General features: G+C 47.4%; 1 pseudogene; it reads right to left on the bottom strand.

Moving 5' to 3' along the window:
• Nucleotides 1–16,707: 16,707 nt before the first annotated feature.
• On the bottom strand, nucleotides 16,708–19,748 carry LOC117190583 (annotated as a pseudogene).
• Nucleotides 19,749–19,904: the final 156 nt, after the last annotated feature.

The raw sequence follows: 19,904 nt of genomic DNA, 5'->3' as shown, positions 1-19,904 counted from the left end.
TGGAACGGTCGGATAAAGGCTGATGGCTAGCCGGATAAGGCGAAGGTCAGTCCGCATACCCACGGATATCCGGATGCGGCGAAGAGGCCAAGGGCCCCGAGAGGAGAAGTGTCCCGCTCTCAGAGAGAGAGACACGCGAGAGGCAGAGGAGACGGCGGGATCGGGCCGGCAGTGATCCGACGCATGACCAAATAAGGGAATGGGATCACGCCACCGGCCAGGCCCCGTTACGAAGGCCGTGGAAACCAGGAGACGGCGATGGAAAATTACCGACGCCGAGCCGGGTCCCGTTAAGGCGGGGTTATAAAAGGAGGCTGCAGCGACGAAACGAGATCTTTTTCGTGGATGAGTGATCGCGCGCGCACAATTAAACCCCGCCGAAACGTAAGAGTGATACCCGGTACGGTTCGAAGAAGGGCAGTGAAGGGAATACAGCACCAGGAAGACAGGCCCCGCCTGCCCCCATAGTGAGTCTAAGCTAAGAGGTGATCCACATTTACCGGCGGAAGCTAAGGGGGAAGTGCGAGACGTGGAGTGCGGATTTGAGTGGCGGGCCAAAGCAATAGCGGAGGTCAAATTGCCCCAATCGTTTGATAAAATCACTATGGACTCAAGCGCAGGAAGTCCACTTCACAATTCATGAGGAATACGAGGACCCAGTGGAAGGAGGATATGACATGGAATCCTACCTAACACTGGAAAGTAAGGTCTAAAGAGCATTGACAAAATCAGCCACACCAAACACGGATAACGTGCATCTTCCACGCATCAGCATCCCAAAGTATGATGGGGATCTATTAAAATGGACCCAGTTCTTCGATCTGTTCTCATGCATGGTGCATGAGACCAACATGCCTACGGTGAAAAAGATGTGGTATCTTAAAACCACCGTTACCGGCGAGGCAGACAGATTGATTCGACATATCGATCTAAAGGAAGAAAATTATGAAGCCGCTTGGGAAATACTAGTTGACGCATACAACAATCCCAGAGATGTTTCGAACACGGTACTGAACCGCTTCCTCAATCACCAAACAATTAATGACGATCCCAAGTCATTAAAAGAGTTGTATATAACAACCATAGAATCCCTTGCATCACTAAAGGGATTGGGCATCAAAACCTCATGGGATCCGATATTGATTGCCACTATCAGAAACAAACTGGATGTAACAAATAAGGCCTTGTATGAGCAATCATTGGGAAGCTCAAAGGAAATTCAGGCGCTGGATACGATGCTTCAGTTCTTGGAGCAAAGAATTCGGGTTCTAGGAACCAGTAAGAAGCCACCAGCATCAAGGAGAGAGCCAAAAGGCACGACATGTGCATCAGCATCCACAGGGAGAGCGCGAGCACCCTTATGCACATTCTGCAAGAAAGCAAGCCATTGGCTCTACGAATGCGAAGAATATCGCTCCAAATCTCCATCAGAACGACTAAATTGGGTACGAAAATAAAAAATGTGCGTTAATTGTTTTAGAACAAATCACAAAACAAACGCATGCCCTGGTCGAAACTGCTTCAAGTGTGACAAGAAGCACAACACGATGCTACATTTGGAAACAGCATCAGGCGCAGCTACAGATTCAAGAGGCCCGACGGTTGGTGCAGAAAGTAACAATAGTTACAATCTTCTGTCCACAGCAAAGGTGGCAGTAGAAGCCAACAACGGGCAGGTTGCTAATTTCAGAGCACTGCTAGATTCAGGATCACAGATAAACTTGATCTCTGAACGAATGGCATCAATGTTGTCACTCAAACTAAAAGACAAAACATTACGGATCGAAGGAATTGGAGGTCAATCAAAGACCAGCAGAGCACGAGTAAATGTGCTCATGAAATCCCTTCACAATGGTTTTACGCAAAGAATTAAAGCTTTCGTATTACCACAGATAATAGCTGATCAACCAGCTCAGGCACTCGATTCAGAGAGCTTAAACGTACCAAGCAAGATCTCACTGGCAGATCCAAACTTCCATAAGCCAGGCAAAATCGACATGCTAATCGGAGCCGAGCATTACTACTCGCTGCTGCTACCAGATGAACAGCAGCTAAGGACAGGAGGCCCGTTGCTACAAAACACGAAACTGGGATGGATTGTGGCAGGAAAAGGCAAATCTGCCCACAATTCCTCACCCATTTGTGCAACGGGAGTAAACGAGCTCATGGAAAGATTCTGGGCTCTGGACAATCTAGAGACGGAAGACAAACCACGCACTCCAGTGGAAGCACGGTGCGAAGCTCATTTTATAGAAAATCTTCAGACAGCTTCAGACGGCCGTTTTATTGTAAAGCTCCCATTTTCCGAACACCCTTCAGCCCTGGGGGAGTCGTTGGAAACCGCAACAAAAAAATTCCTAGCGTTGGAGCGGCGAAGCTCAACAGAAACTTGGAAGAGTTATGTGGACTTCATGGAAGAGTATGAAGGACTAGGACATATGAAGATTGTGCCAGCATCAAAAGTTCCCAAAAGGCACTACTTCATTCCACATCATTGTGTACTCAAACCTGAGAGCACCACCACAAAGCTTCGGGTAGTATTCGATGCCTCATGCAAATCAACAAGCTGGAAATCTTTGAACGACATTCTGCAGGCTGGACCCACCGTTCAGAGCGAACTTATGTCCATTCTGCTACGATTTCGAATTCATAAGTACGTACTCACAGCGGACATAGAAAAGATGTACCGGCAAGTGTGGATGAATCCGGAGGATCAATTCCATCAGATGATAGTCTGGAGAAACAATCCATCCGAAGAGATCAGGGATCAGAGATCGCCTGAAAACAGTAACATATGGGACAACAGCTGCTCCGTTCCTTGCAACGAAATGTCTGGATCATTTGGCAATACAATACAAAGACAGACTACCAGTAGGATCAACAAAATTAAAAACCGATTTCTATGTTGACGAGTGTCTAACAGGAGCAAACACGATTCCAGAGGCAATTCATGTTCGACAAGAACTAAATAAGATATTGCTACCGTCCGGATTCAAATTGCGCAAGTGGTGCTCCAACAATGAGCAACTTCTCCAAGGAATCCCCAAAGAGGATATTGTAACCGATGTAAAACTAGGAGAGACACTAGAGCACTTCAGCGTGAAAACTGTGGGTCTCATCTGGATGCCGAAGAAGGATACATTGTGTGGACGAACACAGAAAAGCCAGACTACACGCTTCACCAAACGGGTGGTATGTTCCGAACTGGCCCAAATCTTTGACCCACTAGGACTCTTTGCACCGGTGGTAGTAAAGGCAAAAATCTTCATGCAACATCTTTGGGAGCTCAAACTGGATTGGGATGACGAATTACCATTACAACACCAAACCGAATGGAAAGACCCTGCAAATCACGTGGGCCTCGGGGCCCGCCCCGTGCGAAGCCCAGCCAGAGGCAGGCGCCCGGGTGTGGGAGGAGACTCCACGCAGCAGCAACAGCAGGGACCCGCGGAGGAGAGACCCCGGACCCGCCCCCACGACCGCAGCGGCAAAAATGACGACGGCGACGGCGGAGGCGGAGACGGCAGACCTCAGCACGACCGCAGCGGCAGAAATGGCGACGGCGGAGGCGGAGAGGGCGGACCCCAGCGGGACGGAAGCGGCAAAAATGGCGACGGCGGAGGCGGAGACGGCAGACCCCAGCACGACCGCAGCGGCAGAAATGGCGACGGCGGAGGCGGACCACAGCGGGACGGCAGCGGCAGAAATGGCGACGGCGGAGGCGGAGACGGCAGACCCCCGAGGGACGGCGGCTGCAGAGAAGCGAACTGCAGAGACAGCGACGGCGGCAGCAGAGTCGCGGACCGCGGAAACGCCGACGATAGCACCAACGGCGGTGGAACCCGCGGAGGTCGAGGCGTGGGAGTGCGGACCGTGGGTGTGGCCCGCACCGGAGAAGTCAACGGCGGCTGAGCGCTCTGAAGCGGCAGGCCTCGTGCCCAGAGCCCCGTGCAGGACCGAAGCGGCCGGCCCTGCAGCGGCAGAGCTCGGCACCGGCAGCCACGGTCCACTGGATGGCGGTCCCGCGGGAGGAGTGGCTGGCGGCGGTGATCCGCGCACAAACCCGAATCCGCCTCGTGGGGAGGAGGGTGAAGAGGGTGCGATGACGGCCACGCGCACGGAGGTGTTCCGGGAGCAGAAGTAGCAAAAAAAACAAGAGGAAACTAAAAACAAAAAAAAAACAACAAAAAAAAACACGCGGGAAACTAGAAGGAAAGTGAATAAAGAGAAGACGAAAAAGAAAAGAAGCGGAATACTTACTTGGGGGAATATCGAGTGGTTCGCATAAACGCCCCTACAAGTGGCTGGCAGCGCCGCCCGAGCAAAGTCGCCAGAGGGCGCCAGGGCGGCCGTGATCCCAGGTGCAATAAAGAGCGCGCGCGGAATAGGGCCGTTTGAATAGGGAAGGCACACTCCGTCGCAAGGTCGCGGAAAACGGGAGTATTCCGCTACGGGTAGAAGGAGGGGGGTGTAAGGAACCGCGGTTCCCACAGGCCGAAATCGACCACAGCACAGCCGGATAAGGCTGTGGAACGGTCTGATAAAGGCTGATGGCTAGCCGGATAAGGCGAAGGTCAGTCCGCATACCCACGGATTTCCCGATGGGGCGAAGAGGCCAAGGGGCCCCGAGAGGAGAAGTGTCCCGCTCTCAGAGAGAGAGACACGCGAGAGGCAGAGGAGACGGCGGGATCGGGCCGGCAGTGATCCGACGCATGACCAAATAAGGGAATGGGATCACGCCACCGGCCAGGCCCCGTTACGAAGGCCGTGGAAACCAGGAGACGGCGATGGAAAATTACCGACGCCCAGCCGGGTCCCGTTAAGGCGAGGTTATAAAAGGAGGCTGCAGCGACGAAACGAGATCTTTTTCGTGGATGAGTGATCGCGCGCGCACAATTAAACCCCGCCGAAACGTAAGAGTGATACCCGGTACGGTTCGAAGAAGTGCAGTGAAGTGAATACAGCACCAGGAAGACAGGCCCCGCCTGCCCCCATAGTGAGTCTAAGCTAAGAGGTGATCCACATTTACCGGCGGAAGCTAAGGGGGAAGTGCGAGACGTGGAGTGCGGATTTGAGTGGCAGGCCAAAGCAATAGCGGAGGTCAAATTGCCCCAATCGTTTGATAAAATCACTATGGACTCAAGCGCAGGAAGTCCACTTCACAATTCATGAGGAATACGAGGACCCAGTGAAAGGAGGATATGACATGGAATCCTACCTAACACTGGAAAGTAAGGTCCAAAGAGCATTGACAAAATCAGCCACACCAAACACGGATAACGTGCATCTTCCACGCATCAGCATCCCAAAGTTTGATGGGGATCTATTAAAATGGACCCAGTTCTTCGATCTGTTCTCATGCATGGTGCATGAGACCAACATGCCTACGGTGAAAAAGATGTGGTATCTTAAAACCACCGTTACCGGCGAGGCAGAAAGATTGATTCGACATATCGATCTAAAGGAAGAAAATTATGAAGCCGCTTGGGAAATACTAGTTGACGCATACAACAATCCCAGAGATGTTTCGAACACGGTACTGAACCGCTTCCTCAATCACCAAACAATTAATGACGATCCCAAGTCATTAAAAGAGTTGTATATAACAACCATAGAATCCCTTGCATCACTAAAGGGATTGGGCATCAATATATCTACATGGGATCCGATATTGATTGCCACTATCAGAAACAAACTGGATGTAACAAATAAGGCCTTGTATGAGCAATCATTGGGAAGCTCAAAGGACATTCAGGCGCTGGATACGATGCTTCAGTTCTTGGAGCAAAGAATTCGGGTTCTAGGAACCAGTAAGAAGCCACCAGCATCAAGGAGAGAGCCAAAAGGCACGACATGTGCATCAGCAAACACAGGGAGAACGCGAGCACCCTTACGCACATTCTGCAAAAAGCAAGCTCTACGGATGCGAAGAATTTCGCTCCAAATCTCCATCAGAACGACTAAATTGGGTACAAAAACAAAAAATGTGCGTTAGAACAAATCCCAAAACAAACGCATGCCCTGGTCGAAACTGCTTCAAGTGTGACAAGAAGCACAACACGATTCTACATTTGGAAACAGCATCAGGCGCAGCTACAGCATCAAGAGGCCCGACGGTTGGTTCAGCAAGTAACAATAGTTACAATCTTCTGGCCACAGCAAAGGTGGCAGTAGAAGCCAACAACGGGCAGGTTGCTAATTTCAGAGCACTGCTAGATTCAGGATCACAGATAAACTTGATCTCTGAACGAATGGCATCAATGTTGTCACTCAAACTAAAAGACACAACATTACGGGTCGAAGGAATTGGAGGTCAATCAAAGACCAGCAAAGCACGAGTAAATGTGCTCATGAAATCCCTTCACAATGATTTTACGCAAAGAATTGAAGCTTTCGTATTACCACAGATAATAGCTGATCAACCAGCTCAGGCACTCGATTCAGATAGCTTAAACGTACCAAGCAAGATCTCACTGGCAGATCCAAACTTCCATAAGCCAGGCAAAATCGACATGCTAATCGGAGCCGAGCATTACTACTCGCTGCTGCTACCAGATCAACAGCAGCTAAGGACAGGAGGCCCGTTGCTACAAAACACGAAACTGGGATGGATTGTGGCAGGAAAAGTCAAATCTGCCCACAATTCCTCACCCATTTGTGCAACGGGAGTAAACGAGCTCATGGAAAGATTCTGGACTCTGGACAATCTAGAGACGGAAGACAAACCACGCACTCCAGTGGAAGCACGGTGTGAAGCTCATTTTATAGAAAATCTTCAGACAGCTTCAGACGGCCGTTTTATTGTAAAGCTCCCATTTTCCGAACACCCTTCAGCCCTGGGGTAGTCGTTGGAAACCGCAACAAAAAAATTCCTAGCGTTGGAGCGGCGAAGCTCAACAGAAACTTGGAAGAGTTATGTGGACTTCATGGAAGAGTATGAAGGACTAGGACATATGAAGATTGTGCCAGCATCAAAAGTTCCCAAAAGGCACTACTTCATTCCACATCATTGTGTACTCAAACCTGAGAGCACCACCACAAAACTTTGGGTAGTATTCGATGCCTCATGCAAATCAACAAGCTGGAAATCTTTGAACGACATTCTGCAGGCTGGACCCACCGTTCAGAGCGAACTTATGTCCATTCTGCTACGATTTCGAATTCATAAGTACGTACTCACAGCGGACATAGAAAAGATGTACCGGCAAGTGTGGATGAATCCGGAGGATCAATTCCATCAGATGATAGTCTGGAGAAACAATCCATCCGAAGAGATCAGGTACTCTCGCCTGAAAACAGTAACATATGGGACAACAGCTGCTCCGTTCCTAGCAACGAAATGTCTGGATCATTTGGCAATACAATACAAAGACAGACTACCAGTAGGATCAACAAAATTAAAAACCGATTTCTATGTTGAGGAGTGTGTAACTGGAGCAAACACGATTCCAGAGACAATTCATGTTCGACAAGAACTAAATAAGATATTGCTACCGTTCGGATTCAAATTGCGCAAGTGGTGCTCCAACAATGAGCAACTTCTCCATTACAACACCAAACCGAATGGAAAGAATACCGGGACGACTTACAAACATTGAACAAAATGCAAATTCCCCGGCATATCTACGATGGTAAAATTCCAGTTACCCAAGAACTCCATACGTTTGTAGATGCATCAGAACGAGCATATGGCGCAGCAGTATATGTACGCGCTACATACAAAAACAACCAAGTGTCAGTAAGACTGCTCTGTTCGAAATCACGTGTGGCGCCGACAGCCAAACAATCGCTACCACGGTTAGAACTTTGTGCTGCAGTCCTCGGTGTCGAGCTCACAAACCGAGTCCTAGGAGACGATGAGCTCATCCGAGTTGGTGGTAGACTTGAAGAAGCTCTACTTCCATACAACGCAAAACACCCAGTTTTGCTGCCTTACAATGACCCAATCGTCAAAATGATCTTGCGGGAGCTACATGAGGAGAACATGCATTGTGGTGCTCAAGCATTAAGGTCAATTGCAAGACAACAATATTGGATTATCAATGACAAGACAATGGCTAGAAGCATCATCCACAGCTGTGTTAGATGCACCAAGGCTAGACCAAAGCTGATGCACCAGATCATGTGCAATCTCCCAGCACAACGAGTCACACAAGCACGCCCGTTTCTTAATGCAGGCGTCGACTACTGTGGACCAATCTCGATCCACCATAAGATCCGAGGCAAAAGACCAGATAAGGCATACATCGCCGTGTTCTGCTGCTTTTCCACAAAGGCAGTACACCTGGAGCTGGTAAGCGACCTGACCACAGATGCATTCTTGGCCGCCCTGCGTCGATTCTTAAGCAGAATGCACTTGCAACGAACTTTGTGGGTGCAAACAACCAGCTTAAAGAATTAGAAGACTATATTCAGCTCAAAGGCAAGTGCTCTGATCACAAATCATTGCAACAAAAAACAATTGGATTTTAAATTCATTCCTCCCAGGGCTCCATCGTTTGGCGGCCTCTGGGAATTGGGGGTAAAATCAGCAAAAAAGCTGTTGATAACAACCACCAACACAGCCTCATTGACATTTGAAGAACTAAACACAGTGATAATCGAAATTGAAGCAATTCTCAATTCTCGACCCATCACTCCAATGTCAAATGATCCCACTGATACAACAGCGCTCACCCCAGAACACTTCTTGATTGGTGAACCATTGACAACGCCTCCTGAAGTCAATACTGATCATCAAGGAAGAACATTGGTCAAGCGCTGGGAATTGGTATCGCGCCTAAAGCATTCATTCTGGAAACAATGGTGTACAGAATACCTCCAAGAATTGCAAGCTCGGCATAAATGGAAGACCGCTTCACCAAACGTACCTGAAGGATTATTAGTTTTCGTTAAGGAAGACAACCTTCCTGTAATGAAGTGGCCAATGGGTCGCATCATTAAGACATATCCTGGACAGGACAACCACGTACGAGTGGTTGACGTTAAGACAGCATCTGGCGTATACAAGCTCCCGATCACTCGTCTAGCGCCGCTCCTTCCAGAATATGTGGCAATCAAACGTTCCCACAACGTGATCAGTGACACCACGGAGAGTGATGAGCCACCCACACAGCGAACAACAAAATTGTCACCTACATTAACATCAACATTAGTGGTGCTGTTGCTCATGCTTCCATTAGCATTGTCACAGTCAATAAATGTGACACAATTCGCAAACAAGCCTGGAATATTCTATGAGAAACTTGGAACATCAAGAATAGCAACGTCTGAGTGGACCATGATCGTATACTATGACTTGGACCCATATTGGAAGGATATGCAACTAATGTATGCTGGAATTTCAGAGTTACGATACATGTGCCCTGAACTAAAAAATGTTCCGGCATGTAACTCCATAGTTCAACACTTTCAACATGTGTATAACGAGCTACAAGCAGGAAGCGTTTTAATGAAAACCTCTCGAAAACGCAGATCGCCGCTGGACATCATAGGAAATGTAGCAAGCAGTCTTTTTAGTGTTCTCGACGCAAAATACGCAGAAGAGATGACTCAAGTAATTGAGAAAGTGAAAACCAATGAAGACTTTCTACTACATCTGCTCCAAAACCAAACATCAATTGTCGACGCGACAATAAACGTAGTCAGAAAAGACAAAGTAACAACTGATAATCGCCTAAAAATTTTGGAACAGCATATGGCTACTATCAACCGAGAAAGAGGGTCATATCACAGCGTTCATCTGACTCAAGCGTACTTAGGACTAATAGCACAATTAACCCTACTCACAACAACTCTCCAACGAATGCAGTCCGACATATCTGATGTCCTAATCGGTATTCATCAACGGAGAATAAGCCCCACGCTGGTGTCTCCCGAGCAACTAATAGACCAACTAGACCAGATACGGGATCATTTGCCACAAGATCAAATGCTGCCGGTCACAACGAAGGAGGTGATTCAACTATACAGAATCATGCGAGCCGAAGGAACCCCGACTGCAAAACACGTCATCTTCAAGCTGACGCTACCGCTGGTCTCAACAGCTCAGCTCGAAGTCTTCAGCATCATCCCAATTCCGTTTTGGGATTCAACAAGCTGGAGTCTATTTGACCTCAGAACCACTATAGTAACGGTGAACATCCACCGAGACCAGTTTATCGGCACTACCCAAGAGGAATTCCGACGTTGTCTTAAAGTACACAGCGAGGAGTTCATCTGCTTTGACCATCAGACAATCTTCAATGTGGACAATCGCTGTGAGTTTCAACTGTTTAACAATAAAACAGAAACACTGTGTCAGGTAACACACACAAAGGCTGACACGGTGTGGCTAAAAACTCAGCATCCAAATAAATGGATCTTCGCAACGCATTCTACAACTAAACTTCAAGCAGTATGCAACGGAGTTCAGTCAACCATAACACTGGAAGGAACTGGTCTACTCTCCATGTCCCCTGGTTGCACTGCTCGCAATACTGAAGTAAGCATCAGCACCTTCAGCACCACAACCAGCGAAGTAAAATCGACTTACACTCGGTTTGATGACGTGAGCCCACCGGAGACATCACCCACGCCACCAATGTGGCAACTGAAGAACCAGACATCAGACTTTCTTCAAGAACTTGATGATCTACGCCAGCAACTATCAGCCATCAATCATCACGAGCTGGCAACCCATCTCACCACCGTGCAGCACCATCAACTCGCTGCTTATGCAGCCCTAGCAATATCAATTCTATTGATCACTGCCTTCATTTTCCGGGAGAAGTATCAACTATGGAAACCAAGGCCATCAAATCCCGATCCAGCCATGTCATCAACCCCTATACCCCTTGCACGCCGGTTTGCCGTCGACTTGAACGATGGTTGAACACAGTTTCAACGGCCGGGAGAATGTTCAGTTGCAGAAATATGCTTAAGTAATAGTTTAAAATACCCGTCGGCATAACACAGTGGCACCGTGACACAGTGTTCTATTTAACATGTATTATAATACCTCACGACAACACACTGGCCACTGCAGTGACTTCTGCTGACAATGCACTCTCTCCGCAGAGGGCGAAGACAGCGGGGCAGTCCAGGCCATCAAAATATCGCAATTGCCCACCAGACACTAAAATTATCCATAATACACAAAACATATATTTGACAGACTCAGCACTTTTGTACCTTTTATTACCTATAAATAAGAATCAGTTTTATCAATATAATCAGTATCAGAAACAGTACCATAACTGCCTGTCACTCATCTTCCATCGCAATCATCAGAGGCTGTCGCCGTGTCTTCAGAACCTCCCTTGCGCACCGTAGGATACCCACTCCGCAGTCCAACTGGTTCAAGTTCTAGTTGCGACGACCAAACTCAGTTCTTTCCATACATTCGTCGAAGACGGACGTGTCGCGCATTGAAGTTTCTAAATAATCGCAAAGAGCATTCTGTGTGCTTATCTCGCACGAGAATCTATTTTTAGACACTGCGTAGCGGTGTCGGTAACACGAGAACAACAAAGAACAGTAAGCGAAGTAAGCTGTCGTACAGCGGGCAAGCTTTTGCCCCCGCCCTGCGCGCAGCCGCAAACGAAGGGCAACAAAAGCTCAACTTTTCTTAGTAGCAAGAATTCTTGATGCTAGGCAATCACAAATTTGTAACAAGCAAATTTCGTGAAGTGCCAAAAAATGGACGTAGACTCACCTGATCATTCCCAGCTTAGTGATAAGCTTTCAGCGACTGATAAAATGAGGAAAATAGCTGGTGCACCTGCAGAATTCCGTGCCAGCTTGGCTAAAGACCTATATAAGGCAATTGGAACGCCTAACTACAATAGTAGCTTGATCGCAACGACTACAAGCACTATTACCACGAGCACACTATCTTTTTCAACAGGGAAATGTCCAGCGAATTACTCAATGGCAAATACCGTAACTGGCAGCATATGTTCAGTACCGAGCACCTCGAGAGCTGAGGCGTCTACTTCAAGCTTAGCCAAAAAAGTATCCCAAGGAAAAGATTGTAGCTTTCAGATGCCGATGGTCTCTATTAGTAAAAAGCAAAAAAGAGCTGATAAAGTCTCAAAAACAATTAAAAAAAACTACACACCCAGCTATTCCAAAAAATCACACATTCAAGGGCCGCCAAAATTTTACACCTGTTACTACCCCTTCAGTAGCACTTCTAAATAATCGCTATGCAGCGCTATCTGAAGAAGCTGAATCTGTCATGGAACTGGACGAAGAAGAGCAACATGGGCTAGTAGCAAACGAAGCTAGCAATGAGCAGCAGCCAAGCATAGTGCCTAAGCCTCCAGCTATTTGCGTGCCGCAAGTGAATAAAATGGACAAACTCGAAGACGCCCTCAATTCTGTAATTCCAGCTGATCAGTATGACATTCGCACATCCAGATTTGGAGTTTCGCGTATATATGCAAAAAATTCCCAAGCTTTTCGAACAGTTATTGATATGCTGACGAAGCAAAACTGTGAATTCTGGCACCATCAGTTGAGAGAGGATACGCCGTACAGATTGATTATTCGAGATATCCATCCAAATGTACCACACTTTCACCGACAAGGGTTTCACAGTCATGAACATCTACTGCCCCAGGAAGCCAAACTGGCGTAATATTGAAATAAATGAAGAGGATGATCATGAAATAAATAACTTAAAAACAAGACAGAGTATGTTCTACGTGAACCTAAAGAAAACACCAAATATTGCAGAGGCACTTAAGATTACTCAAATTGGAAGGCACAGAGTAACAGTAATTAAGGCAAAGCACAGTAAAGAATTGGTGCAGTGCTTTAGATGCCAAGATTTTGGACATACGCGAAACTACTGCCTTAAAAAGCCAGTCTGTGGAAAATGCTCTGGCGACCACTATACTGGATCAAAATCGTGCGAACTAAGTCTTAGTAACAAATCCATTTGTGCAAACTGCGGCGAAGATCACCTATCTAGCTATAAAAGTTGTTCAGTCCGAATTGAACTCAGCAAGAAGCTTAAGCCGACAGCCAGACTACCAGAAGATGGAATGCCTGCCAGTAGCAAAAATAAAAATCACCCAGTCGGATCGCAAGTCATCTCAAATGCCAATGTGAGGAGTGGGTTCTCCTATGCAGACATAACAAGACCGCGTGCAGAGAAAAATATTAACGTGAACACATTACATGACAGCTCCCGGTTGTTTAATGGTGCTGAAGATCAACATTTAAGTAACAAATTCAAAATATTAGAAAAAGCTATAAACGACCTTAATAGTAGAATGGATCAAATGTTCAAACTAATACAGGATACGATGGAGGCAAACAAAGCCTTCCGCGACCTGGTACAGAAGCTTATTTCAAAATGAACAAGCTTCAATTAAAAATCGGATTATGGAATGCACGAGGGCTAGTCAAGAACATTGAAGAACTTAGACTTTTCCTTAATGCTAATAAAATCGATGTAATGTTGATAACAGAGACACATATGCGCCCTGGTCGGAGAGCATTCGTACCAGGATACGATCAATATTACGCTGATCATCCCAGCGGAACATCGAAAAGTGGCTCTGCTCTGTTCATACGATCGTCCATTGCCCATACTCAGAACGAACCTATGTCCAGGATAAACATACAAGTTGCCAGCGTGAGTGTGCCGACTAATGTTGGATGCATCAAGATCTCCTCAATATACCTGCCACCCAACCAACCTTGGAGTACAACTGATTTTGAGCAACTTTTTCTTAGCCTGGGGAACAGATTCATCGCAGGCGGTGACTTTAACGCAAAGCACCCATGGTGGGGTAACGTCAGATCATGCTGTCGAGGGAAGCGATTGCAAGAGGCCATCGTCAGTAGCACATGCGAAATCCTTGCCACTGGCGAGGCAACTTTCTTCTCATACAACACTCGCCTTACACCTTCTGCTCTCGACTTTTTCATTGTCAACGGGATTGCGCAAAACAAGCTGTCAGTCGAAACTAAATATGAACTCTCCTCGGATCACCTGCCAATTGTAGCATCATTGCATCATTCTCCTCAAATCAAAACTATGAAGCAACAAATTCTCCCTCGAGGCTCTTGCGTTGAAGTATTTCAAGCCGAACTAGATAGTAGAATCAACCTCAACACGGAAATAAAAAGTCCCGATGATATAGAAGATGCAATCTCGATATTTATGAGAAACGTAATATTGGCTGCATCTTCTGCTGCGCCTGTAAACCAATGTTCACCAAGCCAACGACGACAAGATACTCTTCCCCCAAGTGCCGTAGCTCTCCTGCGCCTGAAAAGAAGAGTAAGAAGAGAGTATGCGAGAACGGGTGATACTCGAGTTCATCAAATCTACTTGAGACTATCAAACCGTTTGCAAAAGGTACTTGCAAAAGTCAAGCAGACGAGCATTGATAACATTTTAGAAAAAGCTGGCCCCGATGCATCTTTCAACTATACTCTCTGGAAGCTTACAAGCCGATTTAAAAGAGTAGTCATGCCTAAATCGCCAATTAAAAATCCAGCAGGCGGTTGGTGCTACTCCAGTCAGCAAAAGGCTGATATCTTCGCAGACAGTTTAGAGCAAAGATTTAAGCCATTTAATCTTACGTCTGCTGTTACACGAAGGGCCGTCGAGCTACAATTGGAAATGCCATTTCAAATGTCCTTGCCAGCAAGCCCAGTCACATTTCAAGAGGTGGTGCAGCAAATTAAGAAGCTGAAGGCCAAAAAATCCCCTGGTGAGGACCTGCTGGACAACAGGACTTTAAAACTTCTGCCTAAAAAAGCGCTGCTATTTATAGTGCTGCTCCTCAACAGCATTCTTAGGATAGGACACTTTCCTACCTGCTGGAAGATGGCGCTAATCTCCATGGTACCTAAGCCAGAAAAACAACACACAGAAGTCGATGGCTACAGACCAATTAGCCTGCTCTCAGCGCTAGGGAAGATGGCGGAAAGAATGATACTGAACCGCATCATGCAGCTTGAACCTGTAAAGAAAAGAATTCCAAAGTGGCAGTTTGGATTTAGACAAGGTCACGGCACGCCAGAACAACTTCATCGAGTGGTCAACTTCGCGCTTGATGCAATGGATCAAAAAATGTATTCGGTAGCTGTGTTTATGGACATTCAACAAGCGTTTGACAGGGTGTGGCATGATGGCCTCCTCTTTAAGCTGAGAAACATATTGCCGCCGCAGCTATTCCAGCTGGTGAGTAGCTTTCTAATGGACAGAAGTTTTAGAGTTGTTGTAAATGGAGCAAAATCATCGAAGCGCCCAATCTGTGCAGGCGTCCCACAAGGCAGCGTTCTTGGACCAACGTTATATACCCTATATACAGCCGATATGCCTTCCTCAAGGGTAATAACTGGGTTGGACGAGGACGATGTGTTGATAGCAACCTACGCGGATGACACTGCAGTGCTGACCAGAAGTCCAAGCATAAATCTAGCTACGGAAGCTCTGCAACAATATGTGAGCAGCTTTGAGGTCTGGGCTCAGAAATGGAACATAGGCATCAACAGCAGCAAATGTGCTAATGTTACTTTTGCTACGAGAACACTTTCTTGCGGAGGCATTAATATGCTGGGCTCCACACTTACGCACAAGAGCTCGTACAAATACCTGGGTGTTGTACTCGACAGGTCACTAAATTTCAAAACCCATACTACCATGGTTCGACAGTCTGTGATGGCGAAAGCGGGAAAGATGGCGTGGCTACTTGCACCAAGAAATAAGCTATCGCTGTACAGCAAAGTCACGATATACAAGTCCATCCTCAGCCCCATATGGAAATACGCACTTCAAGTTTACGCCATCGCGTCAAAAACCAACTTAAATAAAATTAGAGTTGCTCAGTCAAAAATTCTACGACGAATATGCAATGCTCCATGGTACATACGAAACAGCGACATCGAGAGGGACCTAAAGGTTCCCAAAGTGGGCGATGTTATACAATTTCATGCAGCAAGGTACTTGCAACGACTTGGTGGTCACCCTAATGCGCTAGCCAGACGTCTAATTAACCCGCCAAGGAAAAAAAGACTCAAAAGGAGTCATCCACTGGATCTCCCTACTAGATCCCTCCTATAACATCTCATTAACTTTTTGTAAATATTCTAAATAATGTATGTACCTACTCCATATATGTAACATTAAGTTTAAGTATGTATCTCCTGTGATCAATTGTTTTTCCCCTTAAATGTAAAACTAGATTAAGTTGCCACGAAAGGTAGCAGTAAACTTGTTTACAATAAAATACAAATTTTCCACATGAAAAAAAAAAAAGACGACCAAACTGTAGACGGTTTATGTACCGTATGCAACCCAGCTTCCTACACACACACACACATTAACACTATCTTTGAAATTAGCAAAATAAAGTATAAAAATGTCCAGACGCCGGTTGACAAGCAACAAATACCACCAAAATGTAAAAAATTTCGTTACATCCATACTCAATTGCGTTACTTTTCAGACTTTTTAGACTACTTTTCACAAATCGACAGCAGCAGCAGCAGAAGCAAAAACAACAATAGCACCTTCATTGTTAATGGAAACACCTCGGGGCATCAAAACATCAAGCCCCCTGGCAAGACACCAAGAAGACCATTAATTGAGCACGCCGGCGGCTTTAATAGTTCTTAAGCAGTTGGGTATTAGTGTCAGTGGGAATCAAGTGGAAAGGAAGTTGTATCGAGCGGTATCTTGCATTACTTTTCGCAAATAAATTTATTTAATTTAAACTTCATTTATATTTCCATAGAACAGTAAGAAAAACAGGTGATTTTTTTATATACATGCGTATGTTTGTGTATAATTAGTATTTTGGGATCTCCGAGTTGCGTGGGGGCGTGGACCAGAGCACGCTGGAGTTGCGCTTCAGCTGGCTGGGATCGATGTTGGGGAAAATCAGTTTCAGGTCCGGAGTGGTGGGGGCCACCGAGAAGAAGCTGTCGATGACATCGGTGGGACAGTGGCTCTGCATGGCAATCGCTTCGCCGCGTACATGGCCTGAAAATGGGTCACAAAATTTCAGATTAGATCAGACACTGGCTAAACAAAACGCTAACTTACTGCGACTCCAGGTGGGTGCTGGCGGACGCTTGTGGGTGACCTTGCCCTCGTCATCGGTGGAGTCATCCTCGTGCAGCATGTCCCATGTGTATTTTGTCTTCGGCGGCGGTGGCAGCATCTTCTTCTTGGCCCCGGTCAACTGTGCCAGCTTCTGATTCTCCAGCTCCCGGATCTTGGCTTTCCTGAGGGCCTCGGCCTCCTCCTGCTGGCGCATCTTACGATTCAGCTCCTCAACCTCCAGCCGCTTGCGCTCCTCCAGCTTCTTTCGTTCCTCCTGTTTCTTGGCGCGTTCCGCGGTCTGCTTGGCAATGCGTTCGGCTCGCTCCCGCTCCTTTGCCTCTCGCTGCTGGGCGGCGTGCTGATGCTTTTGCTCACGCAGCTTCTTGCGCTCCTCGGCCAGGCTGTGCAGACCCTTGCGGAAGTCTTCGCCGCTGTTCTAGCGTAACAGGCTCTTGGTGGATGCAGAGCTGGTGGACTTCAGGTTGGTCCCGGTGGCAGTCTTCAGCAGCGTCGTTGCCTTTGAGGCACTCATGGGGGCCGTCTTGGGCTGGGCCGAGCTCACGGGCAATAGACTTGAGGTCTGAGTGGGCGTATTAAAGCGCCCCACAGTCGGTGGCTGCAACTTGCCAATCTTGGGCGTGTTGCTCGTGTTCGTGCCCTGAAAAAGGATCATCAATCATCAATTCCCGAACAAACGAGGGAGAGCACTGCACTCTTACCGTATCCTTGGCTCGCTGGGAGCGTAAGTTGTTTTGGGCAATGGCCGCATTTTCGAAGGCCTCCACGCGCATCTTCACTGGACTCTGCAAGAGCGGACTGTGGGCAGGTCAAAAGGGAAGTATTGATGCTTCAATTCAAATAGTCTCCAGATTTTACTCATACTCACTTAAACAGCTCATGGGTGCGGCCGGGCAGCTTCATGGTCTTCACATTTGAGAGAAATTTCGCCACTGGTACCCTGTCGTCCAGCGACTCATCCTCTGTCAGGAGACTGCTAGTAATAACTTCCAAGGTGGCGTCGGCCGGTGCAATGTTGGGACTTTCATCGGTGGGATCCGGACCCAGCACCATTGTGGCGTTGGACAAGGTGTTCGTTTCATTAATGGCGGCGCCAGCAGAAGCCTGCTGCTGCTGTTCTTCGATGGGCGGCCCCTCGAGGGCGTCTTTGTAGATGGAGCGCTACTGGTTGCGCGACTCGGTGCTGTTTTTCCGTGTCCGCGAGGAGACGGGCGAGTTTTGATCAATTTCACTAAATTGCTCCACCTTGATGGGCCGATGGCAGGCGCCATCCTTCTTCTTCTTTCGCCCCTTCTTGGACATCTCGGATGCCGTTGTAGTATGGCTGAATGCAGTCTCATCCGACCTGGTAGCATCCGTCTCCAAAATTGTGGATGTGGTATCTGTGGCCGGTAGGGGCGGCGGCATCTCGCCGGTAAACTTCTCCCGCTTGACTTTGACGCACACATTCTTGGAGGCGAAGACTTCGGCTGGCTTCTTGATGGGCTCTATTGGTAGTGTTGGTGGTGCCTCCTGTGGCTTTGTCTCCTCCACAACTGACGGTTTGGGATCCGGTGCTATGTTGTGCGTCCTGCCGTTGATCTGCGAGACGCGCTGTTCGCTCTCCACCTTCACCCGGATCGAATCCTCTTCGCTGGGGCGACGCATCTTTCGGATGAGAGAGTGCTCCTTGAGCAGCTTTACCGTTTTCAATTTGGCAGCCCGCTGCGGCCGGCCCGAGCTCATGGTGGTGTCGGCTAGAGTCGGTGCCGGTGGCGGCGGCATTAACGAGGCTGTGCTTTTCAGGTTCTCCACCTCGGCAATGGCCAAGAGCTGGGAGTTGCTCAACCGCGCACTTTGGCGGCCCGAGGACTCTGCCGTGACATCGGGGCATCTGGGGAGAGTGCAAGGTGAGTCTTGGTCTCCTTTGGCCCACAGCACAACTCACCTTCGGAATCATCTGTGTTCTCAGTCAGAGCGGTCAGCCGTTTGGGACGCTTCTTGGTCTGCTGTGGTGTCACCGCGGAGGTTTCGCTCTGCTCCGGGGCATTGTCCGCAGCCTTGGCATCTTTGGTCTTGACGCCGTAGAATAGTTCTTCCAGCTCTTTAAAGTGAGCCTGCAAAAAAAACAAACGCCCCGCCATATTGATCGCCGTGTTCTATGTCCATTGCAGCCGAAAAAAATACCTTCCGGATTGCCTCCAGTTCCAGCTGCAGCCGCGACAGCGGCTGCATTATATCCAACATGTCATCCATTTGGCACAAATGAGAATCTACACAAATTTTAACAAATTCCTTTTTTTCTCGATTCTCCAGTCGTTTTTTTCAAATGGCGGCAATGCGACGCGCGTCTGCAGTGTGACCGCGGACTTATCGCTCAAATATACCGTCCGACCCACAGAAAAATACCGAAATATACGTATGACGTCTGATATATATACTCGTCGAATACTCGTATTATTATCCAATTACTTCATCAATTTCCTACAAGACCGTTTAAATTTCCGTTTTCATCTTTATTGCATTGCTTACAAAATACGGTTTTAGCAAAATCGGTCAAAGGGGGTGTACAATTTCAATTAAAATACAAAATCGTATGATTAGACCTAGACAAATAGCTAGCCATAAAAGGTTAAGATTTCCCAGCCACCTAAATAAATAAACGATAATATGCTCTAAATATCATAGCTCGCAAATAGCTGTTGACACTTTCGGCGTGTCTGATAAAAACCTCTTATTGACGGACACATTGAGCAAATGGACTGAAAAGACCCGATCAAATCTGTTTTTGCTCAACTCGCTCTTCGCTCAAGCAAAGACCGATTTTTTCACTTCTCTTTTGTTCCTGTTTTTC

Source organism: Drosophila miranda (genome assembly GCF_003369915.1).
Source record: "Drosophila miranda strain MSH22 chromosome Y unlocalized genomic scaffold, D.miranda_PacBio2.1 Contig_Y1_pilon, whole genome shotgun sequence".
In the NCBI taxonomy this organism is placed as follows: Eukaryota; Metazoa; Arthropoda; class Insecta; order Diptera; family Drosophilidae; genus Drosophila; species Drosophila miranda.
Note: the sequence above shows the minus strand (reverse complement) of the source record. Positions and strands in the feature narration are given on the sequence as shown.